Source organism: Aplidium turbinatum, chromosome 1 (genome assembly GCF_918807975.1).
Source record: "Aplidium turbinatum chromosome 1, kaAplTurb1.1, whole genome shotgun sequence".
NCBI lineage: Eukaryota > Metazoa > Chordata > Ascidiacea > Aplousobranchia > Polyclinidae > Aplidium > Aplidium turbinatum.
The window spans coordinates 37,177,321-37,190,102 of NC_137472.1; the positions used below are offsets into that span (position 1 = coordinate 37,177,321).

At 36.4% G+C, this 12,782-nt stretch overlaps 1 pseudogene; it reads right to left on the reverse strand.

The window, feature by feature from the left end:
• Positions 1–1,526: 1,526 nt before the first annotated feature.
• Positions 1,527–5,645, reverse strand: LOC145777343 (mitochondrial import inner membrane translocase subunit Tim17-B pseudogene; annotated as a pseudogene).
• Between the last annotated feature and the right edge of the window lie 7,137 nt (positions 5,646–12,782).

A 12,782-nucleotide genomic window follows, 5' to 3' on the forward strand; every position in this document is an offset into this window, starting at 1 on the left:
GAAGTATCAACTTGGGAGGGTGCATGAGGTAGTTCCACAAATTAGGAAAGGGAAGCCTGTGGTTCGTAGAGCCAAAGTTGCCGTCTGCAACTATGATGAGAGTACGGGGAAAGTGAAAGTAGACTACGTGTTGAGGGATATTTCGTGCCTCGCCCCCGTAAAGAACACCTAAGTGTTATGGTTTGAGCCTGGTTTTGTCTGCGGTGGCCGATACTTGTCTGAGCCCGGAACAGTCGGTTATTATCGCAACTATTGTATATAGCGTCATTTAGCGTGTACCTATGGTACCAATTTCATGTATCGTCGTGTTTATTCTTATTGCTGTTCATTCTTTGCATGCCCTTTGTATTTGCGTATTAACTTAAACGTGAGTGATTCAAAAAATTTGTGTATCGTGTGTTTTATTCATTGGCTCACGATTGTCCTTCAATTCTTTTTTAGTTATGCCATGTTAGACTGTCATAACTAGGGGCCGCTATGTTACGGCCAATCTCTGTACAAATCAAACGTCATATAAAACCGTTCAAGTCTACTGAATATTACGTCATGGAAGTTGCTAGAAAATGTGCCAAAATTGCACCATCGTTCATAGACTTGTGTCAAACTTGTTTGGGCCTGTTTAAACAGGAAATATTACCTCAGCTTTAAACACCTGTTGGAATGACTTCATAATTGTCTTTCATTTATTGCGTCACAGTTACTTTCTACGTGAATTTGAGATATTGATATCTTTTCTGATTCATTCGTAAAATGATTGCTTGAAAGTTGGCCGCTCATTTAACTGTTGGCTTAGTGCTTGCTAGCTGGACAAAAGTTCCGTCTTTTATCCAAGTAATCTGTTGTGTAGTGACAGTTTAAGTGGTGTAGGCGTTGCACCCCCTCGTTTTCGGTAGCCTCGGGCTAATTTTACAGGAATACACTGTTTGAAAAGAAGTTCAAGTGTGTGTTTCTTCGGTCATTATATACAGACGAACGGATTAGGGAACTTTATGTTAAAATTTTCCCAAGAAGAGATTATGGTTTACCGCTGTGACCAATTTTAATGGTTGATGTAACTTCAATGCTTAGTAAAAAAAGGATTGTGATTAAACTACAGAGTTGTTTTCTTAGCCTATTATACGTAACTGCATACAGTTCACAACGGCACCGAGTTTCAGCTTGTTACACGCATGCAAATTTTCACGTTTCATTGTTTTTCTGCGCATATATTTCACAGGACCGTGCACTTATTAGGCTACTACTTTTGAAGCAAAGTATATTTTTTGTGCGTTTCGTTTGATAAAAACGAATCTCCGATCAACTACGGCTCAGATTAAGTTTTTAATTGTTGTCTGTAAAACATTCTCGTACATAATGTATAACCAATGATTCAAAAACTATCAAATTTACCACTGTATGATGTCATATCTATGAGGTCACCATACTGACTTCGCACGCAATAATTTGAAGTATAGCACCTAATACCTGTGCTAGTGCGTTGCAAATGCACTACAACCAAGTTGGCAAAACTATCTTTTACATTTATTTTCTGCATTGTACATTTTCTCGTATTTTATTTGCATCACTTCCGTTACTGAGAGCCGCAAACGTGGCGTAGATGCAACGTAGACCAAAAATAAGTTACAAATACAATTCACACAAAATATTTTTCAATGTTGTTTGGTATGGTCTCCAGTCGCAGTCGAGCAAGTCACCTCAACTTCAAGAGAAACAAAATTCAATTCAATTTATTTTTCTTTGTCAGAATGCAAAAGAAATGATATTGTGAAAAAGAAATACAGTAACAAAACTAACAAAAGGAAAAGGTGGCAAAACCTTAATGGTTTAAGACGTGCATGAAAGGATCTAATATTGCGGTATATGCATCAATAAATATAGTTAAGCACGGCCACCAAACCTGATACTTTAAAGTAAGTTGATGAATTAGTTAAGAATCAGTCGCCTCCTCGTTCCTGGAACAACTGGAGCGCCAATAGTGGACAAACTGCAGGCAACGCAAGCAAATAAATATTAAAAAAAAAATTATTCGTGAAGATTATTATTAATTATTATTATTTATCATTTGATAGAAGGCTTTGTGAAACTGATACTTTTTAAGCGGTTGTTTAACTTGTTCAGCATTTACAACATGGAGCATAAACCTTAAAGAAAACTGGATGCTCAATATCCAGGTTCTCTCACGAGTTAGAAATATGCCATTCTTTATCTTAGGAATAAGAAAGTCTCTTTGAAAGCTTAATCCGTACAGTTTTGCAATGGGTTTTGAAACACTGATATATACCCGGTCACCGATATTAATAGAATGCAATTCTATTAATGGAGAGCAATTTCTTTCTGAAGTTGCCTGGAAAGTTCGGCTACGTTTACATGACGTTTCATTGCGTCCGAAATGAAAGATTTCCGTGTCGGTTCGTTTGGCGGACACGTAATCTGTTTACACGCGGCGACCGAAGTGAGATTCATGGCGGTCTGGATTTCACATCGGTAGTTTTGACAGAAGTGAAACCGATGTCAACTGGTTGCGGCTATGTAAACACGCCGCAATGAGATCCTAGCAATGAGATTTGCCCTAGTAGTTTGATTATTATCAGTTAACTGGTAGCCTACTGTATTTGTAGTGTAGCACGTAAAAAGAACTTGAACATAACATAAATAAAATAGTTTTGTTTGTGAAGTCATAATAATAGAATTCTTCTTGACAGTCAAATGAAATAAGTTTTTGAGAAAAGGCTTTGTTAATGGAGCAGTTGGCATACACTCTTGCATCATGAACACTGCCAGACCATCGAACTTCAACTTTCATGAAAACCCTTTTCGTCACAAATTGCTTGGCAGTTAACTATACCTCTTAACTCGTCTGTTGTGCTTTGTATGCAATGTGCTGTAATCATTTACTAAAAGACAGCAGTTCAGCTTCTTGAGCTACCGCAGTTCGGTTGTAATAATGGGTATCCATCGCAGTTGCATCAACGCAACTAGTGAACCCCCCAATAGTGGAAAAAACTCCGATGCCGTTTCTTAATTAAGTAAAGTAGCCTAACACGTTGTGAAATAACTTCTTCAACAAGATGGTGAAAATGATCACTAACTAGCTTTATTTTCGACGTGCAGTAGCCAAGACAACAAGCGCGAAAATCACTCATGCGTAGAGACAGAATTCCTTTCGCCCGAAACTAACAGCAGTCGCAACGAGATTCCATGTGAACAAAAAGTTTTTCACGCCGCTTTGAGATTTCATTTCGGTCGTTTTCATTTCGCCTCTCATGTAAACGTAGCCTTATATTCACTGGGTTCCGCTAAAGGGAGAACAGTGCTTGTGCCCAGACAGCAAATCAACTTTTTTGCGTTGATTTAACGTTTGCAGACGTTGAATCAATGTAAAAATGAACCAACGTTGTTTTATCTTGCTGTTTCATCCTTCACAAAATCCTTCCTAAAATAGCAATATTGGCACAAACATGCATTACATCAAGTTCACACCATTAAAACCTTAACACCTAAAAACATTATATCACAGGATTTCGCAATATCTGGCAATCTAGCACATCATAAAGTGTAACATTGACAGCAATAAGCAATGTGTGTAAAACGAACACCAGCATTGAGCAAAATAAAATTATGTTCTTTCAAGTACGTTTTGAAATATTTTTGCTCCAACTGGCGGAAATTGTAGAATTGTTACAAAACCAACCATGCAACTTTGAATTTTATTAACCTAACTTCAGGATGAGATTGTTATACATTTCAATTCAGTAGCTACATGACGAATTTAACTTGCTTAGATATTGGAATAAAATTTTTTACTGAGAATCTTCACCCAAAATTAAGACAAATAAAGACATTTTGCGTTTGCCAAAACAAAGTTTTACACACTCAACAATTGCAACAGCAGAGTTACCACACTGACAAATAAAAAAAATGTTTTATCTTCAAGAGAAAGGGCGCATCACAGTTTTGTGATCCTAAAGAATAAACGAAGCACATCCTTAGATGCCAGCCAAATGGGTGCACACACTGTGGCGTCAGGATATTTAGGTGCGGCGCCGGTCATTTTTGGATGATATTCCCAGTAAAATCTATTTCATTAGGTGCTTGATGATAATACTGCAGACATTGCCACAGGCATTGTTTTTTTTCGAACGGATCGAACAAAAAATCATGACGAAGCCGCACACAGGAGAATCCAAAGTGAGCTGTAGATCTCGCGATTTGGAGTATGAACAAATGATTGCTGGATATGCACCGCCAACAAAGTGAAGAAAGTACAGATGCAGACGAAAGGCTGTTAATTTTAGTAAATCGCTTCATCAGAAGAAGTGGCGGCTCCAGTCAGACATGTGGGAGTTTCTTCTGGAGTAAGCCACAACTTCTACATGAACCCTTAACTTTTTAACTTATCTTTTGTATGTTTATTGTTAAAAATCTTCATCCTTACACCTCGTGCACCTGTTCAAACAAAAAAGCTTGCTAATTGGATTCTTGGCTGTACTTGCTTTGCATACTGCAGTACATAGTCATTAGTCAAGCACTGCACACAGATGTTCCAAAGTGAAATTCACTTTGTAACACAGTGGGAAGAACTGTCACATAAACAAGCATTTCTGATAAATGATTATAAGTGCAATTTGACACACATAATAGCACCTAAATGACCCAGCGCCACAGTGTACTGGATCTAAATATCCTGATGCCACAGTGCCTACTTGGCATTGGAAGGCACCTAACTGTCTGGACTCAGAACAAAGATTATGCGATGAATGCATGTAAAAAACTGTGTAAACTTTGGCCGTTTGCTTCTTCTGGAAAAAGTTATGTGGTTATGAGCGCATACGAATATACAATACAATTCCGCAAACATTCGTAGAAATACAGAAAAATTTTAACAAAAATTGCTAAAACATAACAAAATTGAATGTATATATAACAAAAATACATTTCAATGAGAAACTATTGAAACGCAGGTAAAGTTCCTCCCGTAGTGGAAAGTTCATTGTTACTTTCAAACTGGGGGGGTTGTGGTTTATACATTGGTGCTTGAAACCTATTAAGAGCAATTCCTACACCTTCAATAAGCGCAAGCAGCACACCACCTACAGCAGCTGAGCCAACTGCTGGCCCAATTCCTTGTCGAATTGCTAAAATAAAACCTGTACCAGCACCACTCATTATTGAGTTCCATGGGTCTTCTTTTCTTCTCAAGGCAACAAGTGAACAATCACACATTGAAAAAGTAAATCCCCACACACCAAAACTTCCCGCAGTTCTTGGGGCCTTTATTCTTGCATTTGCCATGGCACCCATCAGTCTGTTTGTGATTCCTTTTGGAGCATTTCTGGCACCACCTACCATTGAAAATAATCCACCACCAATAAAACCGAGACAAAACGCTCCACCACAATCATCTAGTATCCGCCAGGGACAAGGATCTCTAGTATAATCCATTACCAAATTAAACAAGCCTTAGTGGGCATAAACTTTTACTTACAAGCCAACAGTACAAAATAAACCTAAAGGAATGATTCCAATCACTATAATAAATAAACCAATATGCTGCAGTTAGGGATGGGCAAAATAGAATAATTAGCTATTCTAGAATTATTCTAGAATAATTTTTCTAATTTAGAATTTCGAATACCTATTCTAGAATTTTACATGTAGAATTTTACATGTGTATATTTGGTCAGTTCTGCTGTATGGCTGTGAATCCTGGACTGTATGCCCGAAGATAGAGAAGATCAACAGTGCTGAAATTTGGTTCATTCGTAGGATGATGGGAATTAACTGGATGGATAAAATCACTAACGAAGAAGTGTGGAGACGCTCTGGGTGCACCCCTGGCATCCTCATCACAACTATCAAAAAAAGGCAAATGACATTTATCGGGCATGTCTACCGCAAACGCGGAATTGAACACTCGGCAATGATGGGGCGATTTCCTGGTCAGAGACACCAGGGGCGTCCACGTTTGGAAATCTTCAAAAATCTTTCAACATGGACAAACCAAAATTTTGAAAACCTAATTAGAAGTATGAACAATCGATCGTTGTGGAGACTCACGGTAGCCAACGCCTTATTCAGGCATGGCCGATGATGATGATGATGATTCTAGAATAATTTTGTTTAATTTCAGAGCCATTCCGTGTCAATTCACACAGTCAAGAAAATCAACCTCTTCGATTTTTCTTAAATTTTACATACCTTTTCGCTATCCTATATGATGAACAACTGCAAAATTTGAGTGAAATTTATTGAGAAACACGAGAGTTATGAAGCATTTAGTTTGGGGGGGTCTGCCGAGGGGGCACATTTTTTTTTATTTTTGGCCATGTTTGAGGCCTTATTACTGCTAAATTAAATTAGGTAAGAACCCAAATTTTTTACATGTGATAGTACTTCTGCCAAATAGTGAAGAAACAACATTGTTCACATTGTCACTCTAAAAGGTCAAAGGTTATAGACATCCAAAGTTGGCCGTTTCCAGCTCTCGGCTAAAATTTTCCAAAATTTGAAAACCTTGCCAAGACCCTATTTTTGGTTGGTTTTGGCTGAAATTTAGTAGAAATGTTGTTTACAGGATTCTCTATGAACTGAGAAAATTTCAGTACAAAATATTAAAGGGATTGGGAGGTATTTAATGTGAAACATGGGTCGAAATGAAAAAAAGCAAAAAGTGGGGTCCTTTTAATACCCCGGTTACCCATGACCCCAGTGAAAATTTGCACTGAATTTTTTTTTACATATTCACTAAGATATGACAAGTCTACCATGCAAAATTGATCCATGGTTCTCAATGCTTTCTTATAGAAAATATTCGTCAAAGTTTGGACAGAAACGCTAAAAATTAGAAATAAAAACTTTAAGGGGAGTAGGGGTGATCATTATTTTATCTTGCTATTGGCTATATAAAATGTTCTTGATGGCAGTAGCAATATTATGTGCTTGACAAACGACAATATAGAGTAGACCTATAAATAAGTTTTGCAAGACGTTTTATGCATAAAGTTTAAGACATTATTAATTTTATGTGTTTTGGTTACACTGTCCGATATCGTTTTGTTCAATCTTTTGGTATTAAATTTTCTTTAATTGCATGAAGAAGAAGTATATAACATCAGAATGCCATGTTAATGCAAGCCGAAGAACCTGATAAGCTGACATACACAGACTATTTGGAAAATCGGTGTGTTCCATAATTCTAACAAAGAATGCATGATGAGTTTGTGCAATGATTGCTCTGGCAGAGAATGTTTGAAGAGCTACTTAATTGATACATTCAGCAACGAGTATGATCTTGATGATACTATAAGGGACAAGCAATGGGCTCATACTGATAGAACGACAATTAACTGAGCAGCTAAAAAGCCTGGATGACTTTATTGAATCATTGTGTGACACCTTTCTTGCTTTTATTTACTTATTTATTTGCATCAGGCTCAACTCAAGATGGTCAATATTACAATCAAACATAAAAAGTAGAAACAAAGCAGATACTCAGCTCCGAAGAGCTGAGTCGTAATGTACCAAATACAGCTTAGAAGACCCATCACTTCATTAGCAAATCACAATCAAGTTACTTGAAACAAAATTTAGCTGATGATGAAGTCGTAGTACTACTTGATTTTGCTGAGAACTACTCTACTCATTTATTGTCCAAGATGCCGTGCAAGGGTTCCAATGGGACAACACTCCTGGCAACCCTTCACCCTTTTGTAATAGACTACAAAAAAGATGGAGCTTTAACATTAAAAAATTTGGTTGCAATATCACATCACTTGGAACATTCAACAAGCACAATGCATACATTCATTAACCAAATAATTCCAATTATCAAATCACTTGGTAATGTGAAAAAATGATCTATTTCAGCGATGGTGCTGCTTCACAATACAAAAACCGTAAAATTTTTATCAATCTTTGCCATCATTCAACAGATTTTGGAATTGAAGCTGAGTGGCATTTATTTGCTACATCTCATGGCAAAAGTCTATGTGATGGAGTTGGTAAAACCACCAAAAAATTAGCTGCATGTGCAGTGCAGTCGTGCAAGTCTTCACGCAGCAACCACCAACCAAATTCTCACACCACAAGATCTTTTTCAATGGGAGCAAGATCACATTTCTGGGTTTAAACATATTTGGGTTTCTTCAACTGAAATTCAAGACCTCAACACAAAATTTGAATTGGAAAAGCGATATGCATTGTGTAAAACAATAACAGGCACGAGATCACATCATACTTTTATTCCACAATCATGTGAGTCTTAGAAAATGCGTCGACTGTCAAATGATATTTCACATACCCTTGTGGATGTGGTACGAGGTCAATCACAACCCCCAGAAAATGATGCAAATGTAGGCCAATATGTGGCTTGCAGATATGATTCTGATTGGTACATTGGCATTATTTGTGAAAAAAGCTATGAAACGCAAGACTTCAATGTTCAGTTTATGATACTAAACAAAAGCAACAAATGTTTAAACTGGCCCAGACTATCAGACATCAACAAACATGCTGGATTCCATTTCATGACATTATTTGTTCAATTGCTGTGCCGAGTATCCATGGTTCTTCTGGACAACAATACAAACTGAGCAATGAAGATTATGACAAAATTTGCCATTTTGTTCACTGATAATGAGGACCACGTCTACATGGTATAATAGGCTCTACATTACAGTTGTCAAATATATAACAATTGCTAGAATCACAATCAAAAATACACTTCAAATGTTTTCTAGTATATATATATAGTTCAATATTGTTGTATTTTTTTTTGAATTTTTCGTTTGTAATTTTTAACGTTTTTCTCCAAACTTTGACGCATACTTTCTGTAAGAAAACACTGAAAACCATGGATCAATTTTGCATGGTAGACTTGTCACGTCTTAGTGAATTTGTGAACAAAATTTCGGCTTGCATTAACTTGGCATTCTGATGTTATATACTTCTTCTTCTTTATGCAATTAAAGAAAATTTAATACCAAAAGATCGAACAAAACGATATCGGACAGTGTAACCAAAACACATATAAAGATAATAATGTCTTAAACTTTATGCATAAAACGTCTTGCAAAAATTATTCATAGGTCTACATTTTTATTTGTCAAGCACATAATATTGCTACTGTCATCTAGAACACTTTATATAGCCAATAGCAAAATAAAATAATGATCACCCCTACTCCCCTTGAATTTTTCATTTCTAATTTTTAGCGTTTTTGTCCAAACTTTGACGAATACTTTCTATAAGAAAACATTGAGAACCATGGATCAATTTTGCATGGTAGACTTGTCATATCTTAGTGAATATGTAAAAAAAAATTCAGTGCAAATTTTCACTGGGGTCATGGGTAACCGGGGTATTAAAAGGACCCCACTTTTTGCTTTTTTTCATTTCGACCCATGTTTCACATTAAATACCTCAAAACCCCTTTAATATTTTGTACTGAAATTTTCTCAGTTCATGGAGAATCCTGTAAACAACATTTCTACTAAATTTCAGCCAAAACCAATTAAAAATAGGGTCTTGGCAAGGTTTTCAAATTTTGGAAAATTTTAGCCGAGAGCTGGAAACGGCCAACTTTGGATGTCTATAACCTTTAACCTTTTAGAGTGACAATGTGAACAATGTTGTTTTTTTAATATTTGGCAGAAGTACTATCACATGTAAAAAATTTGGGTTCTTACCTAATTTAATTTAGCAGTAATAAGGCCTCAAACATGGCCAAAAATAAAAAAAAATGTGCCCCCTCGGCAGACCCCCCCAAACTAAATGCTTCATAACTCTCGTGTTTCTCAATAAATTTCACTCAAATTTTGCAGGTGTTCATCATATAGGATAGCGAAAAGGTATGTAAAATTTAAGAAAAATCGAAGAGGTTGATTTTCTTGACTGTGTGAATTGACACGGAATGGCTCTTCAGGAAATGTCAAAAGCTTTGTTTTTATTCTGGTTTTATTGAGGACACATAATGGAAAAGCGGCAACAAAACGAAAAACAACAGTAACTGCCCAGGAGAGCAATTCTTTGTTAATTGTTACAGTGAAGAATGTTTAAAGCTTCTAAATGCTCGCCAGCTATCTGAGCCGTAATCGCAGTTTTGATGCTGTTAATCCCGCACTCGCGAAGGATCTTTCTGAGGATGCAGAAGTGGCAGGAGTGGCTAAATACTTCCTCTCAAGATCAAACAACAGCGGGAACTTTTCTTAATTTTTGTTCCACCATTCAATTGCATCTCTGTTTTTCACTTTTGCCTAAAGATACGATCGAATTTCTTCGGCAGCTGAAAGCTGTTCGTTGTCGTCATTACTTGATGCTGAAGTATTTGTCACCTCACCGGAGCTCCATAGATCAATCTATATTGGATTGCTACATTGTTGTGGAACTTCCGACGCTAGGTGTAGCGGTAGCCTCACCCAGAGTTGAATGCGTTTCATGTTTAGTACGATGAAAATAGATGCAAATCCACAGCACAACGGTCTTCCGACGTCCACAAACCGCACTGGTTATGGGAGCTGGCTAGCCGTTTTCGCTAGAGCGAATAGCTATCGCTGAGCCGAAAGTAATTGATCGGCAAAAAATCGATAAAAAATTTTGGTAGTTGGAAAAGGGGATAGTTTCATTTCGGTTTGGAAAATTCGATTCGAAATGTGATTTCAATTCGAATAATTAAGATATTCGGATTGCAACTATTCGAAATTCTATATTGCCCATCCCTAGCTGCAGTACAGTATTACAAAATCATTAATTAGCCTACATAAGTAAGTTAAGCATACATTAAGTAGTCAGGCTGCACAGGCATAATGTTTAAGCACTGATATTATTTGCATAAAAAAATTGATAATTGTTGACTATATTTATCCATCCACACCATACTTTGCTGAGGTAAAATATTCATGTTTTTCTGCGTAAATTTATCAGTGATGGGAGAAACTATTATTTATTATCTGTGGAATAGAATTGTAGTCTAAACATTATTACAGAAGGAGATTAAGCTGGCAGAAAAAGCATCTTGGTCTGTTGACATTCAGATTGACTTTCTTTGCTTAGTGTTGACTGCATTAAAACACTTGTCATATGTATACAGAGTAACAGATTCAATGATGGGGTAGGCTATAGTTTAGGCTTCCTGTCAGTTGTAAAACTGGTCTGCCAATACCAGGGATCACAAAACTGTGGCGATGGCCCAGATCTAGTTCATGAGGTTTGTCCACCCGACCCATAAAACTGTGCAAAGAATATGATAAATACATGCCAACGTGAAGGCCTGACTGGAGGCCTTTGTAACTTCCATTTTCAACTCAAGGCTAGATGTACTTTATACCTCTTTGAAATGGTATGGTAGTTTAAAAAATCCAAATTGGCAAAGTGTCTATTGTTTATATGTATAGCAAAATTAACACAAAAGTAGTCAAAAAGCACACAAGCTCTATATTTATATTTAAACTATCAACGTAGCAATTCTGACTGCAAGCATGTGCAGCACAAAGGCCTTCAGTCAAATCTGAAGCTTGCACATTGACATGGCCTGCATACGCCGTACGGTAACTATGGGTTACACATATAATATGTATTTTTCTGTTGTAATTATCAGTGTGTTGATATTTACCTAATGGACAAAAATAAATTTTATTACTTATATATGTATACAGTTAAAAATGCATAAAACGATCTTCATTCAGAAAACAACGTAGAATGACATACGGTAATAATGGTTTTAGTTGTTGCTCATTGTGACAACAGCTAGAAGGCCACAATTAAAAACGAAGTGCAAAAGATAGCTGAAAGTGATGAAAAATCATCACTGAATCAGGTTTGTAAAAAGCATTTATGATACAAGCTGTGTCAAACCAAGATCTTGTTGAAACTCACATGCACACATTACAAATGGACCATGTAATTGTAAGTTGAAATAGAAGACTATGCGTTATGAGGCTTTTAAAGGCAATCTTTCTTCTATGTTAAAGAGTAAATGAAAGAAGAAATCTACTCATAATTAGTCCAAATGGAAACTAATATGTACAAGTTACAACTAACTTATTATATATATTCTATTCTGGTCCTGTACACATGGTACTACAGAGAAAACATTCGAAGTATTAGTCTACAGAGAAAACACCGAAGTATTAGTCTTGTTTGTGTTTTCTTTTTTGATTGTAACTAATTTGGTTAAATTGTTGATTAGTTTCATAATTCAAATTATTCTTTCCAGGGTGGCAACTGACTAGTTGACCGTATGGTCGTTTCGTTGTCTCCCTATCAATAACAAAACCTAAACATTGTATGTATTATTGTTTTATGTCACTTTTGTGTTTTGTTTTTTGATAAATAAACGATTGATTGATTGAACATTAACATATTTGCAAATAACAATTGATATGAAAAGAAAACAAAAATCACAAGGGGCAGAGAAGATAAGACACCACTGTTGCCACTCTCTTGTCATGGAAAAGTACTAGATTTGACTAAAAAAACACTAGCATCATCAATACACGACCATTTACATGCATAATGTACAAAAATGACAGCCAATGGCGTTAGTGAGTGTTAAAAGTCCTTAAAATTTCAAAGTAGAACTGAATTTCCTTGAAAGTGAGAGCCCTGAAGTCATAGCCGTAGTAGAGTAAAACATTTTGGAGGGCAAACAAAACTTTCCTCAAATTTAGCCTTTGCAAATATATTGTCAACAATGCAATTTTACTCACAATCATCTCTTGAGGTAGTGTAGTCTAAGAACTCCACACTCATCAAATGTAAGCGACGAAATGTAAGCCTTCGGTACC